General features: G+C 28.4%; 2 protein-coding genes and 1 long non-coding RNA gene across 3 annotated transcripts in view; 2 read left to right on the forward strand and 1 right to left on the reverse strand.

The window, feature by feature from the left end:
* LOC148234344 (uncharacterized) overlaps positions 1-17,502 on the reverse strand; it is a 148,704-nt gene extending 131,202 nt beyond the window's left edge. The window contains exon 1 of the mRNA XM_088188029.1: positions 17,137-17,502. The gene's annotated coding sequence lies outside the window, so the exon portion shown is untranslated. The remainder of the gene's footprint in view (positions 1-17,136) is intronic.
* Positions 1-25,366, forward strand: part of LOC148234343 (discoidin domain-containing receptor 2-like) — a 281,896-nt gene that overhangs the window by 138,653 nt on the left and 117,877 nt on the right. The gene's annotated exons all lie outside the window — the stretch shown is intronic.
* Positions 11,339-11,921, forward strand: LOC148234346 (uncharacterized). Its single transcript, XR_015810051.1, has 2 exons — positions 11,339-11,577; positions 11,661-11,921. It is a non-coding gene; the product is annotated as an uncharacterized LOC148234346 (long non-coding RNA).

Raw genomic sequence — 25,366 nt, forward strand, 5'->3', positions numbered from 1 at the left:
TAATAAAACGAGCGCACTCCGGACGTGAATGCACCGAATCGTTTCAGTTATTTTAAACTGGCGCATTCGCTGAATACACAATACAAAGCACACATTCGGATCATATATATCGATACTTTAAAGCTACAGTGATATATTTAAAAAAAATAAAGTTTAAGGGTGTTAAATTTTTTTAATAATAAATAAATCTGTATCGGAGCATGTATATACAAATTCTTAAGTTTATGCCTTTTAAATAAGTTATAGTATTTTATGGTGGTATATATTAAAATAAGTGCTAGGGTTCATTGAAATGTGTTCTTTATTTCCTAAAACAGTGTTTGCCGACCTTTCGGATCTCATGAACCACTACAATGATATTTTTATACAAGTAAAATTATAAATATGAAATGATATTTGTTTTTGCACTTCAGGCTATTTACTTAAAATATTTTTATATAATTTCATATTTATCGATTCTATTATAATTAAAAATCACAGAAATATTCATTATGAAAAATGTGTAAAAAATATAAATATATATGCAGCGATCTAAATCTATGTGAGGGATGTTTTTTATCATTGGCTTATTTTTGTTTATAATTAATTTTTGTGCAAAAAATTAATCGCGTTCACGTAAAGTTCTATAATAATGTTAACGGATATTTAAAATCCTCTTATCCGTATCGGCAAAGCAGGTTGAACTCTGGATTCTAAACGTCGAGCTAGACCAGGGTTGACGTGAAAATAGAAACGCTTTGTCGATCTCGTTTGTTAATTATCGGCGGCTTCTTTTAATTTGAGTTTATATAAACCTTTGTGTTTAAAATTTCTCCACGGACCACTAAAATTCTTGCACGGACTATCAGTGGTCTATAGCGACCACATCTCTAAAACAACACGTGTTTTAAAATTTTTTGCTTATTTTAAAATTTATGGTTGATATGGTATGAGATTATTCGATTAGTGTTGTGGGTTCGTAAAATATTTTGTTAGTATTTTATAGTATCAAACTGGCAAATATGAATGTTTTTTATATTAGTATTAAAATCTCTATCTAATATTATTATTAAGGTAAATTGCGACAGCTCTTTAAAATAAAAAAATAAAAACAGAGCAACTTGCTATAGTTTTAAATTTGTACTGTTACAAGGAAAACACTTTTTGTGGTACTCAAACACAACCTAGCTATATTACACAAATATTATATTTTATGTCACAATACGTGGATAAAAGCATCACAATGATAAATCAATAGCGTAAACATTTTCATTAAAATTATATATGCAATCAAACTGTAGTTATTAGAATACATATCATATGCAAATGCCATTAGTGTATAGCATGCAAAGCAGAGCGAAATAAAACTGCCGTCCGAAATACGCAAAATATCGTTAACATAATGTAGCACATATTAATTATTGTGATATTTACATTTCAAACTACATGTGTATTGTTTATATTTGATCGTATTGTATAAAGATGGTATTGGGGTTACACAAAAATGTAACAATATTTTTTATAATTATTTCTTAATATTAACATTATCCTTCATTACCAAACACTCCTAAGTTCGTCTTTCGTTTATTATGTAGACAACATACGGAGTTCCATTTGATTTTTTCGATACGTTTCCGGATGTATTAGTCCAAAATTCATTTACGTTCGAAGCGCTCCGAATTTTTCCACCGATTTATACCACAAACGTATTCCATACACGTACCGCTGTCATATGTAAGAAAAAAATATAGCGCGATACGACGAACAAGACGAAGTTATACCTATAAAGGAAAAATTCTCGTCAGTGACAAACGGCTTATTTTTTTATTTATTTTATTTTTTCCTACTCTGAGTGTTTTTCTTTATATTTTAACCTCTTGCAAACAAAGTTTAAAGAAACGTTTGATTAAAAAAAATTGTTTAACTTCAGTTTAAAACTATTAGACCAGTAGTAGAAACCGTATCAAGAAATTCGAATATATTTTTGGACAGTCTTCAAAAATAAATTAAAATCATGCTTGAATTTGTTTAATATAATGTAACATTACTTCTTTTTGTTATTTTTTTAAGGATGGTAAACATTTAAGTTTCATTTTGCATACTTATTTGTGAGATTTTATCCCTCGATTCAGTTCCTTTTTTCATTTCATATCTCGCAATATCTACAAAGTTCTGCAAAATAACGTCTTGTAACTAACTAGAAGCATTTTTGATACGGTTTCTTCAAATGTATTAACACCAGAAGCTGCACTATTTGCTTTTAACACGAGCTTCAGATTCTAAAAATGTACATTAATTTATAATTGTCAGTTAATTCGAATTATAATTAAATATTTGAGTATTAAAAAAATATTCGAAGTGAAGACTAATTTCACTCAACCAAATTCAACTTTCTTTCGACACACATAAATTCAATTGAATAGAAATCTATCAAGATTTATAAACGAATTATGCACGTAAGATATAATTTAATAAAGCAAGAACGGTATATGTATTTTAAATAAAACAATATTAAAAAAACATGTTAGATTTTTTTAGCATTGTTAAAATTATTAAAAGTCGGGTTATGAAATTATAAAAATGTTGTAAAAATACAGAATAATAAGGAAAAAATCAATAATTATGAAATATGTAGAACAAAGCAAATTTTAACATATTTGTGTGGTAACCGGGTTATTGCGCAAGCAAAATTTTCGCATAGGAAAATTCCAAATAGAAAAAATTCTGACGATAGGTGATTTTTATAGTCAAATATATTTACTTTTAAATATAATACAACTGCTTTATAATTTTTTCTACTTTTCAGTAAAGATTTGTGTAATTAAAGGAAATATGTTTAAAACATGATATTTTGTAACTAAAATCATATAAACATCTGTTATATATACAGGTATTATTTTATATATTTTCACGTATTCCTAAATTTACATAGTATACATGTATATTAATGATCTATGATTAGAATTTTTGTTGTTTGAAATTTTCGCTGCGCGCAATTTTCATTTAGGCAATAATCACGTAACCTATTTATGTATGCTTATTATGTATTGCTCGCATTTATCTTATTTTAATGAAGTAAATGTCCATTTAATCAGTGTATTTAATATATATAATTTTATTTATATTGATTCAAATTTACTGCTATTTTTTAATTTTTTACGAGATCACAACATGGCAGATACTCTTGCAATTAAATCCAGAATTTAATAAAAAAAATAATACTCTTGCAATTAAAGCAAGAATTCAATGAACAAAATATTTTAACTTATATCTCATATGAAAATTATAATTTTGAAATTTATTAGAACACTACCTACTAAAACTGCAAAAAAGTTTACCTTCACGTTCCGAGCGCCTCTTAGGCCTTTACGCCTATAGCAAATGTCACTTAGCTAATTCCTTCCTAAGGTATTGCATATGACTAATTATATATTTGAACTTAAACAGAAAGATTATCTGTATTTTATGTTATAAATGATAATTCGAGAATATCTGGTACATAAAAAAGTGTTTGACTTTTGCGACGCTCTTGTTTTTTCATTTCATTTTTCCATCCTCACTAGGAGAGTTTGAGTTATTTTAGGTAAATGAAAAGAAAATATTGAAATGAATTAACAACACTCAGGGCGAGCGCATTTATATCTTTGCACGTGCTAATTGAAAAAAATATCTCTCAGCGCCGGGTGGTAAAAGATGTATGTGCAATATAATGTAGTATATATATATTTATGTAAGTATTTTAACTAATGATTTTTTTTTTATTAATATAATGTTTCTGAGATTAAAAAAGTATCTTAAATAAATAAAAAAAAAAAACAATGGAAAATGCTTAAAATTGTGAGTAAAACGAAACCGATAAATAGACCATGCCAATTATTAATAATAATAATAGCATTTCATTACAATAAATTAGCAAAAGCCTAAAAACGTTTAACACAAAAATCTACACGGAATTATATGTAAAAAAATCATATTATTTTCTAGAAAAGGTAAAAAAAAGTGAAAATAGCGACATTATATATCTTTGTTAGTTCTAATGTAAGATTCCTGTTTACCAACATTCATAAAATATTACTTTTACCAACCAATTATGCACTAGAATGTGGTATCATTTTTAATTTGCTAAAGAAAATATTTTTGCTAAGTGTTTTTAGTGGCGGCTTATTAATGCTCGAGTTTTTTCTTGGCGTCAGAGAAAATTTTTATTCTTCGTATATAAAATCATAAGTACATATATTTGTGATTCTTTAACGACATTAAATTACAATTGAAATACTTATTTTTAAATAGAATAAAATTAATAACCACAAGAAATATATATATATATATAGAGATATTTTTACAAGAGACGGGTCGTATCCGTAATTCTATTTTAGTGCCTTTTTGCAAGTAGCGTTAGTATCCAATTCATTACATTCTCGTGAAGCGTCTACTTAATAAATAACATTTTAAAGTTGCTAATGGGTGGAGCCAATAACCCATTAATGCTCGATGACTTTATATCGCGAGTTTTGAGTCGCGATCGCGTCTTTAATTCTTCAACTTTGCGACCAAAACATCAGCGCTTAAAAACGCTACTCTTGCACGAGACTTCCAGCTTCTCAACGAACTTGCTAAGCACAAATAAATCAATATCACTGTACTATCCGTATACAAACGTAATCCTATTCATCGTAAGAAATATCACGAAAGCATGGTTTTGCGTAACTATTTTATGGCAAGAAAATCGATTACTCGTGTCACATGATTCATGTGCAAAGAAGCATACATTATTCTGGATTAAAGTTTGCGATAGAAACGACTAAAATTTAAATACTACATACTCTTGATTATCCGTGTCTGGATTATCTGTGTTTATTATAAAGTAAACTTTTAATATTTTTTAAAAATTAATTACAATACAAGGATAACGTTTCAGTAGTTATGTTTAAGCTATTGTAAATTCTGAAACAAATTTCAATAATATTTGCAATTAAAAAAATTAAACTTTTATTAATTGTATCTAAAAGCAAAAAAATACTAGGTGACTGAAATAAAATATCTTATTGTTAATTATTATAACCAAAAAGAAGCATGAATGAATAGGGATATCATCTCAGATTAGTTTAAAACTTGACGGGTTCCTCAAGTACGAGTTTTTTTAAAAAAGTTAATGGTTGCCACATAGAGCAGTATTATTAATATATAATGCTCTTTTACATTCGAATGAAAGAATATTAAAAACGAACGATGGTTTTATGGTTCAATTTTTTACTACCTATTGTTACAAGTTCAATTCAATTCACAAACCAAGGTGCTATTATTTATTGTTTTTTTAAACGTTTTGCTAATGAAGATAGTGGCATGATCAATCAAGATAAAATTGGATGCTATACATTGCATTCCACATTATTGGTTAAAAGTAAAGTTACTTGTAACACTTGTTAGATCGTGAAAAATATTCCCTCTAGCGTAGAAATAGTGATATAAATAAAATATGCAGATTAATGAAAAAGTTCGGTATACATCAAAATTTTCAATGCTTAAATGACGTGGATATTGTTTATATTGTCACTAAATCAAAACAATTAAATTAGTCACGAGACGGAACTGACTTCTGCTGAATCTTTAATGGACTACATCGACCAAAAGGGATTCGAATATAACGATTTAATATCTCTTAAAAAAATTCGTACCGAATCGAAAATGATTAAAGAATCACAGATATTATTAATAAAAAAAAAATATTTTTATTTTATGTAATATATAGATTCTTTACCAAATAAAAATTGATAGTTCGGATTTTCCGTGTTTTTCAATTATCCGTGCCCTTTCTCCCTAGCATTAGTCCCGATATTCGGGAGTATAATGTATCTGCTTTAACATTAAATCTCTTCTAAATTTATTTATTACCTTTTTAAAAATTAATAAAATTACGATGTGTATGCTATTCGACGTATAAAAGTTTAAAAATAAAATTTGTAAAAATTTAATTTGTGCTCTTATATGTACACCTAATAAATTTATTTTCCCATTCTCGTCTCGTGCTGCAAATTTCTCGTTCAAACAACGTTTTTTTAAGTGATATTTGGATTTGATGCAACTCAGACTTTAAGGGCTTACTCAAACCATCATCATAAAGTGCTGAATGATGTAACTTAAATGAAGCGTTATATATACTTATAATTCTTGTGTACTTTTATTTATTATTCAATATAAAAATATACTTATTTTTGTGTAAAAAAATCTTCTGCTATTAAACAATACTAAGTTGTGATTAAGTATATAAATATTATAAGAAGGATTTTTGGCATATAAAATTTATAAGTTTATGCAGCAAAAAAATTATTTTTCTATAAAAGCTTACTAAGATCTTATAAAAAATAGTAGCAATAGCCTGCAATATATTAGTACCTATATATCGTGAAAATCTTTTTTATCTAGCAACATCAAATCATTTTTTATTGATCTAAAATTAAGTTTGTTTATGTCTAAAGACACTTTTATGTAACTTAAAGATAAACTAATATAACTTGTTGCAAAAAATAAACATATTTAGGGATATAGAAATAGATTAAAAATATTTATACATTTTTGATTTTAAAGTATCGAAATGTATATGTATAAAATATATACTTAAATATATTTCTTAAAGTTTAACATCGTTTTGGATATGGATAACTTTTTATCACTGAAAAAAGTTGGCTAACGCGTTGAAACACGCTCTTTAGATCTTTATCAAGAGTGCAAAGTTTTGCCTAACAGTGTTTTTAAGTTAGCGATGTTCAGAAGACATTTTTACACGGCCCGATCCCTTTTGCCATGTTAATTTTTATCGGAGCCCATTTAAATGTGTACACGCAGCGGGATGAAAAGATAGAAAGCAAAAAAAAATCAAAGCAAAAATGGCAACATCGAAGCACGTTTTCGATTTTGGATTAATTGCCCGGGGCTAATCCAGCCTGAGTAAAGCGTTTTAACCCTTAAGTTCGAGAAAAAAAAATAAAATGGTTTCAAGCCTTTGTTGTACGCTGGAGTATATATTTTATCCAATGGAACATATTTGGTATTTATAATATATTAAGCTTGATAAATGAAAAGACTTACAATTTATTTTTGGATCTTTCTACCTAGCATGACGTAAATAAATCATATAAATATTTTTAAAACAATATATTTTTGTATGACATAGTTAAGACTGCCACATAACGTCTACGTAATTGTTTCGCAACTAAATGCTGATGATGCAGTGTATTGTAATATTAATAAATGTCTATGATGCAGTGACGATGTATTTATACAGTAAATGCAAAAAAACATTTGTTACGTCATATTTTAAGAAAGGTATGAATTTACTCAGGTACACTGCCTATATTATATATTGTCAAGCGGTATATCTTTCTTGATAAAAAAAAACTTGAAAATGTTGTATGCCACTAACATTGGACGTCGATTCACCCAGTTTTCCTATTTAACAGCATGGTGATAAATTGAAAGATATGGAAGTTTTTGTGATACTTTTGTACTAGTAGCACTTATAGAGCTACATAGAAACATAAAAAAATACATTTTAGTTTGTAAAAATACAACTTTTTATCAAAAATACAATAAGTGATTATTTTGAGAATTTAAGTAAAGAATTATTATTATTATTTATTTAAATTATTTATTTAAATAATTTATTTTATTTTTGTTAACCTATTGTGTTCTCATATCGTCTGGACAAAGTACCGTTACACGAAATAGTATGCTTTATCTCTTTCTTCGTTGCGTGCGACACCCCTCCCACTTTTATTTCTAGGGGATCGGCGTCAGTTCTGGATTGTTAAATGAATAAATTTGATTAACCTACAATACCATTAACTTCATTCCATAATTTTGCTACTTATGTATCTAATTTTTTTAATTTTGCGCAAAATTTCAACGATCTTTTAAATAAATATAATTATTATAGTCATTATTAAATGTGTTTCTACTATTTGTGTACTTACTATGTTTCCAAAAGCAATAAAATATTTGTATTTATTATAAGAAAAGAAAATTATTATATAATAAAAATAAAATGGTGAATATTTCTTTAGAAGCGCAGGGTAACACCCCCACGGTGTATGGCTGAGAGGCAAATAGTAGTGGATTCTAATTAGAATGTAACGGTAAACCGTCGAGCTCGATAGGGAATCTTATGATGCCTACGGGTCTCTCATAAAAACTCTCACTACGCTACGAAAAAATATTACAATACTATTTAGGTATATAGAGTCATATTGGAGAAAAGGTAATAATTATTTCTATTTGAATAGATTACATAAAAATGGCTCAAATTTATGTGCTTGTGCCTTTAAAACGTAATATTTATTATAAATAATGATAAAATTTAATTATTATTATTTAGATAATGCAATATTATCCTACATCGTTGTATATTTTACTTTATATAAAAATGTTAGTTTGCTAATAAAGCAAAATAACTCAATCATTGTGACAATCATAACGATTCTTAACTTACTCATATAGTGTTCAAATGACCGGAAACGGCACCCATAGGCTTTTTTTAGGTTATAAAAGCCCTTAAAAAGTATTTAACACTTGACATATATTTTTTTTCAATTTTAAAAATAGGTGGCATTTAGGTCATTTTACTAAAACATTATAATGTTTTACAACTACTGCATTTATTTTTAATCTGTGTAAAAAGGGTAAGTCTGTTTAAAATGTTTTAAGCTAAACACGCTTTCTTAGAAGTTTTTAATAAAAATCGAAAGGATTTAAATGACAAAAATTGTTTACGATTTTCTCAATTACTCTAATCAGCTATAGGTTATTAGGAATTAAGTTTTTAATCAGATAAGAAAAAACCGGCAGAATAAAAAAATGTATGGGGGCTCATCACAGTTTTTTTTATCAGCAAATAAATAACAAGAATAGCAATAAAAAGCTAATCTAATAATAATGTACGATATTGTATCTACTAATATGATTTATTAAATTAAAAATATTTAATAATTCTTAAATTTATTTTATATTTTAGATATTAAAAATATTTTAATTTACATTCTGATTAATTAGCAAAAAAATATTGTATAAATAAAAACAGTAAATATATTATACATACGTATATATATATATATATATATATATATATATATATATATATATATATATATATATATATATATATATATATATATATATATATATATATATATATATATATATATATATATATATATATATATATATATATATATATATATATATATATATATATATATATATATATATATATATATATATATATATATATATATATATATATATATATATATATATATATATTTTCAGATCTGAACAACCACATGCTGGGCTTTGCCCACACCGGATGTTCATATTCTCAATTTTCCCCTGAGGATGGCTGGGCGAATCTGGCCGAAACGTAGGGACCATGATTCCACACGGAATCAAAAAAGTACGCGGAGTAATCCGACTCCTAGAAATATTAACCAAATATTTCTCCGCGAAAACGCATTCAACCACATATATATATATATATATATATATATATATATATATATATATATATATATATATATATATATATATATATATATATATATATAGACATCTATAATAATATGCTGTATTATAATAATCACATAAACCCTTTATGTAACATATATTTTTTATTTATAAAAAAATATATTGTATATATAAAAAAGTCCCCTTGCCTTCACAGAACCAAAACACATGATAAACACCAATCTATTTAAATTTAATATTTTTTTAAAAGCAAATTATTTATTTACTTGCTTGCCCCTAGATGCTAAGATCAGAAGGTGCCATATTTGTCATTACATTGAGCGTATTGCCTAAAATAGTGACATTTTTTGGTATAGTCCACGTATTTGAATTTTAAAATACTTGAATCGCATTTACCTACGTATTTAAAAAAAAATTGAAACAGCATCTTTGGCAATATTTTATTTTTTTATTATTATTACTAATAGAAAATCTAAGAAATACAATATTCATAATTAGATATTCTAAGTTTTAGACTTTTTAACAACATAGTGTGGATCTAAGTCAGTGGATGTAGACCATATATTTAAGAAACAAGAAAACAATTTTTTCTTAGCAATGTGAATGTGAAGCTAAAACTGAATTTTTTTTAACACAGACGTAAAAATCGAACAATTAAACTAAAGATTTAAAAAACTTCATTAGGTTAGGTTAAGTTAGGTTAGGTTAGGTTATGATACTGACTTGTGGATAATATATTGCCACTGGTAAAATATACGAGACACTTTAATGGACCAGAATTTTTAAGTTGGATAGTGCAAAAAAATGGTTTCAGCCTTTAGATAATTTTTTTTTAATTAACTATTTATAAATCCTTTAATAAATTTACTGATTTAATTTAAAAGCATAAGCGTATAAAGACAGTAAATAGAAATTTCTTTAGAATTCCAATAGCGATAAGATCCTTTAGTGATCAAAAACAATTTAAGATCTTTAATGACGCATGACAGACTAAGCAATTTTGGTATACTTTTGATTAGAAACAAAGTAACACACTTATAAAATATAGATAATTTTTCTTTCCTGGTTACAAGTAAGATAACCTTTAAATTATATAGTATTTTTGCCACAGACGGCTGTCAAAATTAAAATAATATAATTATTACTCAATTAATATTAGTAATGCAGTAAACATACAAAAATTTAATTTTGTAGAGAGGGGTAGTTTTACGAGTTGTGGTGATAAAGATACTGCATTTCATTTTTTGTAAGTCATATTAAGAGTCTCTGCAATAGGCAGATTATATATATCTACCCTTTTTTGTGTCTTATTTATATACAAGGTTCACCATTTAAATCGGCATATAAATGAGAAGCTTTTTATTAATTTTTAGTTAATTTTTTCTTGACAATTAAATTTTATTCAATAATAACTAAAATTAAAATTCGTTTTCATATAGCAAAACGAATAGGTGATAGTCAGGCTTTGCCATAAGCGCAGCTTTCTCTTGCACGACTATGATCATGTTCGGCAAAACATTCGTTTTTAGGGTAGCTCTAAGAAAAACGCTACATTTAAGAAGATTTTTTTTTTAAATTAGAGCATTATGAAATTTTTGGATGTTCTACTTTTAACTTTTTATTTGTATATTTACAGAATTTAGCTTTGTTTTTGTTATTGAAATTGCAACACGTGCCATATTCGTCATTAGTTATTATTTGAGTCATTGACAATTGGACATATTTCGCGGAAATTGCAATACCAATCAAAACAATCCTTTGTTAATCACAAATTTAACCTACTTTTTTGGGTATAAAAGACGCGGATTTTGGTATTCGGCCAGATTCCATCGCGACTCGCCAACCAGCCTTGACTTCCAAGCAGACAACCTGCCAGTCCAGCAGCCGACTTCAGCAAGTCATCAGCCTACTCTTGACGACATCGAGAGACATCTTGAAAAGTGCCTGATAACTCCTGAGGAATTTTCTATAAAATCATGTATCTCGTCGTGCTGGTGTTTGTGGGTGTTGCTGTTTTAATGTATTACTCTGTGAACAATAGGGATGAAAGTCCCGCGAAAGAAGACATGTATGACGATCCACGTAAGTGCGAATACGTATTATATATGCATACAATATATGTCTATCGACAATATTTAAGATTAAATCAATTGTAATTTTAACAGCTAAGGATCTGATTGATGACGTGTATCAATTTTCTCGTTGGCGTGGTCCAGTCCTAGAAACAATTGAAGAAAGTTCCGAAGAATCTCCATGTTCCACTGAATCGGAGTACATCACGGATTCAGATTGTGAATAAAAGCAAACATAATAACAAAGTTGATGAATTTCAATTGTATCTATTATTTTTCAATATGATAGATAAATTGTCTTTTATAAATTAACTTATGATTGTAATATTACTATATTATTTTCAATAAACTACTTTGGCATATATACATACAATATTTTGATTAATACTAAAGTAAAACGTAAAACCTGGATTCCAAACATCATAAGCATCGTTTTAACAAGCTCTAAATAATGTTCTGAAAAAAAAGCTTGGGACCATATTTAGATACTGTAAGTAGAAATATAGTTGCGGTAAAAGGTAAAAGGTAGTAAACAATATTTAACTTAAATATATGGTTAGTTAATATTATGTTATGCTTATTAAATATCTATATTTATATTACAGAAAATTAAATAACACCTCTTTAATAATAATATCTGTCAAATAAACATATTGTTTAAAACACTAATTATATATATAAAAAAAAAAAATTATGGGAAAATTTTTAAAACCACAATGAACTGAAAAAAATAGTTAGCTGCTTTTGCGAGTACTCTTAATAAATGTAGTTAGCAATATTCACAAAAAAATTAATCAGACATTGATTAAAATCTTCTTGTCTCATTCTATATATATCCAGGGTTGTGTCTAGCTTAATTTTCATCCATTGGTTGATGGATGCAAATCCAAAGTAATTTTAAGCGACATTCTGGTATCAAATCACACACACCCCGAGGAGTACATATGCAAATTCCGAGGCTGGGGGGCGCTATTAAAGTGTTAACTTATGGTCATGCCTAGATTATGTTCGGCCGATACCTCCGCCTCCCATTCCCGTTTTTCGCTAAGTGCATACCCGTAAATTGGAACTCACCCTTTAGAATCTCAGCCCCAACCCTTTCGGCTCTTTAATCAATTTACGCTCGGCTGATCGTTTCATGGAGCGGGACTGATGGCTTATTATGGAGAATTTACAATTCCAAAAGATAAGAAATCGAGCCGCGTGCTGTAAGATCGAGCGGAAATCATGGGAAATTTAACTTTCTATGATTTATTTTATGTATCTGGTGATATAAATTAAATATAGTAAACGAGATCTGCATAAAAATATATAAAATCCATAAAGTACTTTTAGGTATTGTATTTTGGTACAGACTTTTTTATTAATTGTATATTACAATTACTATAGTCCCATACTTTTTATGTCACAAAAAACGCGCAGTATATGAAAACATATCAATCGTCTATAAACACGATTGTTTGTTAATTTTAATTGATGATTACATAAAATTTATTATATGAACTTAAAAAATACGCACATTTTAAGAATATATTATCATAATTATATTTTTTGCAGGGTATAGTTTCCCATAAATTAACCCATTTTGATCTTTATGCATTATTTAGACTTGGTAATTTAATAACTTTAGACCAAGATTTCGACACTAGACATTTATTGAAATTTTTTGTATTATTTTCTATAAAAATAATTTACAATAAATAAAATTAAAAAAATAATATTTAAATATAATGTTATCTATTTATTTTTCTTAAGTTATATATGTAAATATATAACTACCTTAATACACTGAAAGATCAACCACCGTATATGTACGGCGTTAAATAATACATTGATTTAACACCTCACTAGAATTTGCATTTATTACTTAATAAGCATCTTTATTCTGATAAGGTTCATACAAATCCGGTTAGTAATCGCTCGATCAGATTATTACCGTCATTTAGTAAAATATTTGAAAAAATAATTCTTATGCGTTTAAATAATCTTGGTTCGGCTTTCATTACAATCACTTGATAACACATAAACCTAATAGTTTGATTGATAATTTATGCGCTAATTTTAATATGAGAAAGATTACGGGCCTCTATTAATTATTAGATAATATAGTTTGCTTTATAAACTATACAAATACAAAATCTCTATCTGCTACGCTTTATATGCTCATACATGAAAAGTAGAATATATTTTTTTTCACTAAATAATGAAAACTCGATACCGTTGTATTTTCCCAAAAAAGTTTGCTCATGCAGTTTCTGTTTATTTTGTATAGTAACGATACTCCAAAATTAAAAAATACCGGATTATCTATTACACTGAAGATACGGTTATTTTAACGAATGCTTATACTCTTAAACCAATCGCGAATAAAATACAAAAATCTTCTAAAATTTCTAATATATATTTCGGGAGGTGAAAAATTAAAATAAATTAAACAGAATTAATAATATTTACGAAACGTATACTTTGCCACCGCTTCTTCAAAGTGAACAGGGCGGTAAAGTAGAATCTAGCATTAAATACTTGGGATTAGATATGGACTCCAATTTTGAATTTAATAAACACATTTTTGCCAATGAAGCTCTAAGATTTATATTTAATTGAAAGCACACGCTTACTGCAAAAAATATTTTTGGCCCATTTGAGCACATATTTGCTCCATTTGAAGTAATACCATTAATACATTATTTTTATAAAGTACTTTAAAAAATAACTTTACCAGAAATTACTATGAAAATAATTCGCGTCAACATACTAGCCAACTAGTGTCATGTATCGGAAATTACGATACAAACAGCTTTTAATTTAAATATAAGCTAATGCAAGAGCACATATTATTTTAGAGACGTGTCAATAAGTTTCAATGGTATCAGATATTTAGATAAATAGGTAATAAATATTATTTTCTTTTACTGAAATAGTAAAATGTTTTTTTATTATATTTTAATAATAAAATTGTAAACATCAAAATAGTTACAAATCAGTAGCATTTATTGTATATAATAGTATGTTTGCAAAATTAATTATATCATTAAAATAAATGTTTTATATAAGAGAATCAATATTATTTTTTAAAAATCCCTAATTTTTTTAAATTTACCTACTTTTTATGATTGAATACGACTATGTTTATGCATGTCAGCTTATATAAGGATTTTCATTTATGCATTTGTGCTAGCATTATTTTTTAAGCCCCCCCCCCCTCCCTTCCTGGACCGACCGCTAATCCTCCGCGTCGAAATTCACTCGTAGGAAGAAGAGGATCTCGGCTTAAAATATCAAAGCAACTTGCAAATGGCTCAGAAAGGCCCGGTGGAAGGGCAAGGGATTAACTTTGATACCGGCAATGAATTATCTTTCGCCAAGTATGCCTCGTTGAATTTTACATAGGAATCTATCTCTCTCTCTATCTCTCCCTGTCCCTTTTTCTGGGCAATGCATTAATAAATACAAAGATAGATGGGGATTAGATGATAGATAGCAGGTGTTTGATTTTGTACTATTATATAGAGGTACAGTTTAGAAGCGATACGATAAGCCTGATGTGGCACTCTGTGGGGATGGATGCCTGTTAATTTCCGGCGTGCATTATATGACTGTCGCACAACCGTTTTGATACTACACCTATAGGGGCTTGTAGCCATTGTGGATTTGATGTCTGAAAAATAATATGTTGATATAAATCAAAGAAGTTATAGCAGCTAGGGGAGCGTAAATAAGTTAAGAACCAAAACTAATAAAGAGGCAGATATATATTATGGATGAACGAATAATACTTGTAAAATAAAAATATCCATAAAACATAAAATTATATAATTGACTACAATTCCTTAGAACGCATTCTTCTAAAGCTCATTATTTTTACAGCTAAAATACCTCTAGATAGCAATGTCATTGAATATATGTTTTCTTATTAATTACAAAGCATTCAAATTAAATCACAAAACAATTATCGTAAATAAACTTATACTACAACTTTCAAGCTTTTCTTTAAAGCTGCAATAAATTAAATATTATAAAAGTACTTTTAATATATATTTTTAATATACTTTAATTAGCTACGGCCACTTAAAATTAAGTAACAATAACATAATTACATTTTAATTTATAATTAATTATCGTTCTCAAAATTTTTCTAAATAAAATTATACTGATTAAAAACACAAAATAGCTTTGTAAATAGGGATATGCGTGTTTTTATAAACCATTTTTAATTACTTCGTACATTGATAATACATGGATTTTTTTATTATGATAGGTCATTACGTAAATACTTCAATTAGCATTTTGTGCGTGTCTGATAGGACACCCTATATAATTTGACACAAGCTCCCTAATGACCCACCATTGATAGATATGTCCCGAATGCATCACTTCGGAGTACGGCGAAGGACCTTCCACAGAACCTTTGGGTCATAAATTATTCATTGTAATCAGGTTTTAACTCGTATTTATACTGACGTGATCCGAATACGTGCACAAAAGCAATTATGTCAAAAGCTGTACGTTTTATCAGCCCAAGTTGGAAGGGGAGGTTGGTTGTGTTGAAAAATACGGTAGAGGTGCTGGATGAAATTTTGATTTAGCTTTGTAAATCAAGTAATTACTAACATTTTTGGGTTAAGGATAAAATACAAATAACGATCACAACTTATAATAATAAAATATGTTTTAATTTAACTTAGATAAAAATAATATTTTCAATATTGTGTTAAAGAAATAGTGTTTAGCTCTTCTAGAAACAGTTTTTACCGAAAGATTAAAATATATCTATTTTTAATGTTACAATCGAACATTATTTAATTAGTACTCCATCGGTAAATATATTTTATTTAATAATTAATATATGAGCTACTCGTAAACTAATCTTAGTAATAGATCTATTCAATTTTTATATTTTTGCGAACAAAATGCGTTAAGATGAAAAAATTCATACTAAACTTTTTAGCGAGTTGTGAATATTGTATCGAGTGCTTAGTTTGGTAAAGGTGACGTATATTGTATTACTTTAGTACAGACATAATGTCATCGCACAATTACTCATCCTATTCGATAAAAAAAATAATTCACACTCCACTCTGCTTTAAAAGCACAACATAATATTTTCAGCATTAGCTTAATATTTTCTGGATTTGACAATGACAAAACGAATATACACGGGATATAAAACGAAAAAAAATACCATAAAAATCATTAAACGTGGCAATAAAGACGCTGTCAAATTATATACAGCAAAATGCGAAGCAATAAGAACAGGGACACGGTCAATTGGGCGACGGCGATTGGGCGACGGTCAAATGGGCGATTCAAAATGGGCGACGGACAAATGGGCGATGGTCTTTTGGGCGATACAATAATAATGCATTACAAATAAATGTGTAGCAAATCATGATCTTATAATTAATTAAATAATTTACATAATTTAATACATATTAAAATATATATATACATATACGTACATACGAAAATATAAGTAATATTTTTTAGAATAGAATTAAAAGATGAAAACATTATTCGGTCTAATCAAAATATAATATACCTACATAAGATATAGTATATATATATTTACTTATTTAATCATAAAATATCACTTAAACAGTTTGATTTTTTTCATTCAAGAATTTAAGAGAGTTACCCGATATCATAAAACACTTAAAGCACACGGCTTAAGTCAGTAATTTTATTATAAATACCTACCTGATAAATGTTCTTAGTGGGCCCTTACGCGAATTTTTTTTATGTTTTAAGCCTTGGAAACTACTGTGAGAACAAGCTTTTAGAATTTCCAAAAATCGCATATTTTACAGTTATCTATTTTAAATTAGATAGGATAGGTATATAAAAATATAATAACACAGAACTAGCGCTGATAAGTGTTTATCGTGGATTTTACCCTTTACGAGATTTTTTTATGTTTTGAGACTTATAAATTACTGTGAGAACAATCTTTTGGAATTTCCAAAAATCGCATATTTTACCGTTATCTATTTTAAACTGGATAGAGTGGTTATATATAAATATAATAAGCTAGAACTAGCGCTGATAAATGTTTATCGTGGATTTTGCCCTTTCCGCGATTTTTTTTATGTTTTGAGCCTTGGAAATTAGTGTGAGAATAAACTTTGGGAATTCACAAAAATCGCATATTTTACAGTTATCTATTTAAAATTAGATAGGGTAGTTATATATATAAATATAAAAACCCATAACTAGCGCTCAGTATACTTTTAAATTTTGACTGAAAATATTCGCAAAAAGTTTCGTTGCGTCTTTGAAAATTATTTTTGTCACGGTTTTAAAACACTTTGTCACAGTGTCATTGTGTTTTTGGTAAAAAATTCATTACAGCAAGAAAATAAGTATGTGTCTTTATATTCACATGTGGGTTATATTTTATGTGTTATTTATAGATAATTGTATTTTATAGATTATTGTTGAGAGCGACTAATTTGAGTTACCACAGTTTATATTCTTCATAAATGGATAATTCAGACATATTAAGTCAAAAAGACAAGGAAAAATATTTTTGGAATGGATATCTTTATGAAAAGAATAGACCAAAGAATTTTTATAAAAGTTTTGAGGTACAATAGAAAAAATATCATAGAATATTTACGTAGTATTGCATATAATTATAATATGAGTTAATAATTTAAAAATAAAATTGTTTTTCATCTAATATACATTTTCGTTTTAATGTATATTTTATTAATATTCAAAATAAAGCAAAGCGTGCAAGTTTTTTTAAATTTCTGTCGCCCATATGACCGTCGCCCAAATAACCATCGCCCAATTGACCGTCGCCCAATTGACCGGAATCGCCCATTTGTCCGTCGCCCAATTGTCGCGTACCGTAAGAACACCACGTACGGTCAAATCCAGTTATTCTTCAACTTGACGCATATTTCAAAAGCTTTATGCGTTTGAGCATGTTAAATTTATTCTCAGCTCGCAGATTAGATTAAAAAAGGCAGAGGGCCTTAGTTTACCGACTCTTGATATAATTAACAGAAAATATCATTGTACAATAAAGCAATTCATTAAGTTTCAAAAAACATGGTCATTTTAATATTAGTTATATAACTGTTTCTCACTTATTTATTAAAGTGTATGTAACACTTAGATATTAAAAATTTATAATATTAAAATATAACTGATTTTTTAAGCGATAACCATTGAATACAAAAATTTCTACACGCATATGTAGCTTTATGGTTATATTTCTCCTTCCGCGTAATTTTCTCGCATTTCAAAAAAATAACTTTCACCCACTGAACACGCGCTCTTATCCTATGAAAGCTTTCCTTTTAACATCCGTTACTTCTGTTTTTTCTTTGGCAGTAGCAAGAAATATTAAACTCCCTCTTATTCATATACTCATAAAGGACATTTTTTCAAACACGTGCGTAAATCGATTTGATTATTTTGCAGATAATTACCAATAAGATAACAGTAAAAACATTTACTGTGACTGTTGCTAAGAAAGTAGCTATATATATAAAAATATACTGCTTATGTATTTTGCGATTTTTATACAGCTGTAAATATGAAACGCATTTTGCGGACATAACGCAAAAATAAATTATTTTAATTATATAGTGCGATCTGAATATCAAGTATTAAGTGCACATCTATTGCTGTCTTCCACTAAGAGATTAATAATCTATATATTGCCGAAGTTATCAAATTAATAGCGATTCAAGTTTGAAGTCAAAGCCCTGAAGTGTTAAGCAACTATATTTATAATGAATTTACGGTATACGTAAGCAGCAATTAAAAAATCTAAAAAAATGGTAAGATTTATGTGTTTTTATCTAAATTTTACGTATCCATCATTTTACTTAATGTAATACCAATTGGCTGAACATCTCTAAAGATAAATATTAGGCTTAATAAAAATATTAAAAATGTATGCTATATATGCAAATATAGCAAACTATATTATTTAATCTCTCGTTCATAAAATCGTGAAAAAACTTCTGCGTGTAGAAAACGATGTTAGAAAAGTTCTGAAAAGCGACTTTTTTTTATTTTTTAAATTTTAAGCTGGTCGTGTAATTTTTCAAAATATCTAGTGCTTTATCTGTAAGATCGTTTTGCTTTAAATGCAAAGAACAAATAAATTTGAAAGGTTTCATATCGTCATTTAGCAGAGTTTCGTAACACACTTTTATTCAAAACAAGTGTGATACTTCTAATATCCTATCGACTCCGACGCTTGATAATAATATTGTTGTACGTTATATATGAACAATCAAACGAACAGTTGGGCTATATAGAAACGCTTTAAGCATATATTTAAAAAAAAATTCAGACGTACTGACAGCGCTTTGTGCAAATGTGCGTTATGAATTTAATGAAATGTTTTTCATTAAAAACACATCTTGCCACAAGTGGCGTGCCATTGTGTTTCTACACGACAGGAATTGTGATTTTGGACGGGTCGCGGTTTATTCGTACAATTGCTTTTAATTTATATAATTTATTTTAATGAAATAAAGGAACACTACTACACATGTTTAGAATGAAAAATATGTTAACAACATTAACATAACATACACTGATTCTTTTAAAAATAATATTTTACAATACATTTATTTTTTATAAATATATTTTCAGCAATTTGAACATTGAGGTAAATAAAACATATCCTTAAAACATTATATACTCTTTTGAAAAAAAACTGCCTCGACAAATATTACGTAGAATACTCAGAATTTATGGTTGTATATTGTCGTTTAGTTGGATAGTTATTTTTTATTAATTTGACAAATATAATTATTATAGAGCTTTTGTATATCTATATTGCATTACCAATAAAAAATACTATTATTTTGATGTTTTTATAATATAATCACATATTTGATTTTAATGTATTCGTATTGCATTGTAGTTATTAAAGTCGTTACGAATAAGCAACATATAATTAATCTACAAAAGTTTTATTTATTTGATTTTGTATGCACATTGTCAAAATTATAAGCAGTAACGCCAATCAATGTTAAAATTGATAGTATACACTTTTTGATTCAGAAGTTCAAATAAAGAAAACACTAGTCCACCAAACAAAGCTATGTGACTGAAACAACGATCCTGAATGGCACATTTTATGGCAAGAATGTGATTATTTCCAGAAACCCGTTGATCCACAGCGTATTTTTTTCCGTATCAAGTGACTTTGATTCACAATTTAGTTCTGCCATGTCAAATTATAAGTCTTAATTGCCTCGAGGTATAAATATGTACTTTTCTTATGATCAATTGTCACATAAAAAGCCGAATAAAGAGTTGGTAAAATATTGTGTAATATTAGTTGCCTCACTGTAAAAATAAATATATCAAATTAGAATCAGAAATACAAGTATCAATCTATAAATTTATTCATTAATTTATATTATGTCTCATATAAAAATCATTGGTAAATGTTTTATATAATTTTTTTCTTTATATAAATCATATTAAATATTAACTATTTTTAAATAAAACGCTACTGCATAAGTAATTAAATTGTTTATATTATAAGCTATTATAATATTTCAAAGTTGCAGTTTTAGAAATATTATGCAATTTATCTCTATGTCCGCACGGAGAAGCATTTGGAAAATTTCGAGAAATACATCGCTCCGATCCTTGACAGTTTTGGATGCGTATACCAAAGTTTCTTAACGATATATATTTATAATATATTTCCAAGCTTCTCCATGTCAAATTTCTGCCACAATATCTACGATCCTGCAACAAATTCGGAACTAGCTTAACAAAAACTTCGTTATCCCTAGACGCCGCTAGTGGTACCTATACTCTATAGCTGCATCTAAGCAAGAGCAAAACCATATCGAGCTCTACTGTATTTCATTTCTAATTAATACACTGAGCTTTAAATCTATGTTTTGAAATTCAATAGCGCAGATATCGAAATTCAAAAGTGATAAGGGGTTTAGACGTGGAGTGGCGATTGAATAAAGAATGGCCTGTCTAGAATATATCCGCCGAAAAGGTAAGAATATTCCGCCGGCATCGAGGATCTTTAAAATAAATTTGTTATGAGATTTATTTAAACTGAAGGGAAATTGGTTATTGCAAGGCCACTTCCATAAAAAATTAATATCATCCTGCAGGACTGCATTCTTTTGAAAATTTTCAAGTCATCTGCATGTAATATAAAAATCGAACGATTTATTGTTGTTTCTATGTCATTAATGAACAATAGAAATAGCGACGGACCTAATTTATATCCTTATAGTAGATGTATTATATCATATTACTCAAGTAGATGTATTATATCATTCTGAAATGAGTTTTCGTACTTGCAGAGATCGAAATATATATCGATCAAGTAATTAAGGAATAGCTTTATGAGATTTCCAGAAAACCCGAAATTAGATCATTTTTTTACAAGTAAATCGTGATTAACTTTATCGAACGCCTATTCAAATTCTGTGTATATAACGTCCACTTGTACATCACTTTGCAATGAACTCGAAACATACTTAGAAAAAAAAAACATTAGGTTATGATCAGTGGATCGAGATTGAAATAATTAAAAATGAGAGAACAACATTAATTCAAGACTTGTCATTGTTTTTATGAATCCGAGTGACCTTAAAGAATTTTACGACTCTGGAAAACAAAATAATTAAAAAATCAAATTAAATATAAACCAAAAAGTTTTATAATTCGTCTGGAATAAAATCTGGTCCTGACGAAAAAATGGTCCGTAGTCCATATCAACCAAACTTAAGGTTTTAACTGTCAATAAAAATGACCATGAAAGCTGTGTCTCGTCGTAATTAGAAGTAAAATCTAAATGTGCGATTGAAAATATTTGGTAAATTCATCACAACCCGCAAAATTAATATTGTTCCAATTCATCAAAAAAGCGAGGAGTAGTCGTTCTGTTTTGAGTTCACGAAATTACGGAATTCTTCCGTATCATATTTCCGATGGCAATCGAAAATTATGAACTTTGCGGGGCGATCTCAGCATATGAAATTATTCGTAGATGAGAGAGTTACGCGCTGCTCATTTTCAGATTTTATGTATGACATATTTATTTTTAAGAACTGCAATTACCTCTTATGATAACCATATTAGATAAATTCTATTAGTCGTTGAATATCTTATAAAAAAATATTCATCAAAAATGCAATAAATTATTTTATAAAAAAAATCGAGAACAGAATCATCATCTATTGTTTGATAGAATTGTGTTCAATCCGTACGAGACAGCAAACCGCCGAGGTACCCAAAATCTACGTCTCTAAACTTACATTCATACAGTATGTTCTTACGAACTTTTCATTTCTAAAAAGACGTAAGTTTAGCTGTATGAACCTAATGCCTAATGCGAACGATGGATGATATAATTGCTTTTTCCGACGGCATCACAATCAGCATACATATTCGTTAAAATTAAATTAATTTTCTTGCTATAAACATTGTTGACACAATTAATATCTGAAAAATTAAACAATGAACATGCAAAGTCAATCTCCGCACGCAAATATGAGGCGGACGGAATATTGAAATCACCTAAAATGACAATATTTTTTCAAATTGAAAAATCACTGTCAGATAATATATTGTAAAAAAGACATTACTCACTTCCGTGCCTGTGCTGGCGCAAAATATAGAACGCACACATAAAGTTGTTCTCCGTTTATTAAGTCAATTCCAACCCAAATGTGCCCTCCGGTGGTATGTAAACGATCCATTTAACATGCGAAGCGCAAACGTCATTGCGAACTTCTCCTCGGTCTCTTCTGAACATCAGATATCGGTCATCGAAGCATCACTTACTGATTCAATCAACCATAATCATGATCCTGGATGGAGACGGCAGAAAAACACTCTACCATTTTTGTGTTGAGACCACTTACATTTTGATAATAAATCAGTAAATGGTTTTGTTTCCGCGCTCAATTATGTCGAGGGCGCAATGGTTCGTCGAAACATCCATTCATTTACTACTGCACTAGTAGATCATATCTCCAACGTTATAAGATTATTGCACGTGCTCCTCTACATCGGTTGTCGATGTACGAGGATGTAAATTAAAGATGTGGAATTGTTTCTTAAGCGTAAGTTTGCCAACCCTGACTCACGAATAAACGCCTAGGTAGCTACCGTCTCAACTGATTCAGTTGGCCTTCTGTTTCCGTGACACGACCACCGTCATTTCTGTTAACTCAGGGGGTGTGTCCTGATGATGACATTGTCGTTGTCATCGTTCTTTCCTTAGCAGTTTATTTTTTAACGTTGAAAAAAGAACTTGCCGAAGGTGTTCATGTCAGATGTTTAAATATATGCATACTTCGTCGGAAGATCGAAAATATTTAAATGTCCAACAATATTTTTGTGATTTTTTATTACTCTAATCAGCCGCTAATCTTTGCTTTGATGATTTAAGAACTCGCTCCAATAAGCAAAAAATACTTAAGGAAATCGGCAGAATGCAAAACGATTAAAAGATTTTTTAATTTTTCGATAATCCAAAAAGTTTTTTTTGTAATGTTTTTGTACGGTAGCAATAGCTGTCATTGACGGCGACCGGTCAAAAGAGCGTGCGTCAAATGAGCGCCGTCATATGAGCACTGCGTTATAAGAGCGTTTACCAAAGTAGCGCTGTAACAAAATAGCATACGTCAAATGCGCAGACAGTCATATGAGCGCTTGAAAAATGAGAGCACGTCATAAGAGCGCAAAAATACTTGGAGAAAATCAAGTAATGAATATTTTAGGAATTGGGTATACAAAATATAAGTAAATTGTGAGAAATTTACAAATAATAAAAATTCACGAGATATAGGCGGTAAAATTAGTATTTTATGTGCCAAAGCGTAATGACGATTAAAATGATTAGACAATGAAAATATTATTAATTATTAATTATTACGTACATACGAAAGTATGGCTCCCCATCCCCATACATATGACTGAAAAAGGGCATGCGGTTAGGGGGGATGGGAACAAAAACTATTTTTTTTTAATTTATTTTATAAACATAAGTATTTATTTTTGAAAATTATATTTAAAAAATTGTAGAATTTACCACTTTAAAAGGGGACCATATATTATATAAACTTGTTTTAGAAACAATATTTTTATTAGCTTACAAATAATAATATTAAACTATTATGCTAATCTCTCTTAGTAAATTGATTAGTGTTTTTATAAATCGATATATTATTCTATAGTTTCGGGTCTCTGGGTATCTGGACAGTAAATGGATCTCTTGGTGCAGAGGTATTATATTAGTTTAACAATATTTACTTGGCGCACCAAAGCAATTAATTGTCTTAATATTTAAGATTATAATAAGATTCGTATTCATTATTTGCATCAAATATTGGCATAATATTGTACATCTTCTTTTAAGTGGTTAGATATCATTCCTACTACTATTACTGTCACAGTAATAATAACACGGTTAATATCAAATTCATCGTCACTTTCTTAAACATCCATTATTATATCGTCATTCGTAATTATATGGATAAATTCTAAAAATAAATATTTAAAACACAGATTACTAATTCTGTTTTACATAACTCGAAAATACATCAAATGTGTAGAGACTAGGGATTCCAATCCCGAACGATTTTCAATACCCGATGAGTCCCGGGATTATAAAACATAATCCCGAATTTTTCGGATTGATTGATTTATCAAGCACAGTCGAATTATTATTGACAACATCGTTATATTTCGTGTACAAACTTGCGCGAGTTGCACGTGTCATCTGTGAATCTTTGAGGCTGTGAGTCTGAACGTGCTTTTTCAGCAGCAGGCTGCTTAGA

Source organism: Plectrocnemia conspersa, unplaced genomic scaffold (genome assembly GCF_051122295.1).
Source record: "Plectrocnemia conspersa isolate PC_06_02 unplaced genomic scaffold, ASM5112229v1 ptg000006l, whole genome shotgun sequence".
Classification (NCBI taxonomy): Eukaryota; Metazoa; Arthropoda; class Insecta; order Trichoptera; family Polycentropodidae; genus Plectrocnemia; species Plectrocnemia conspersa.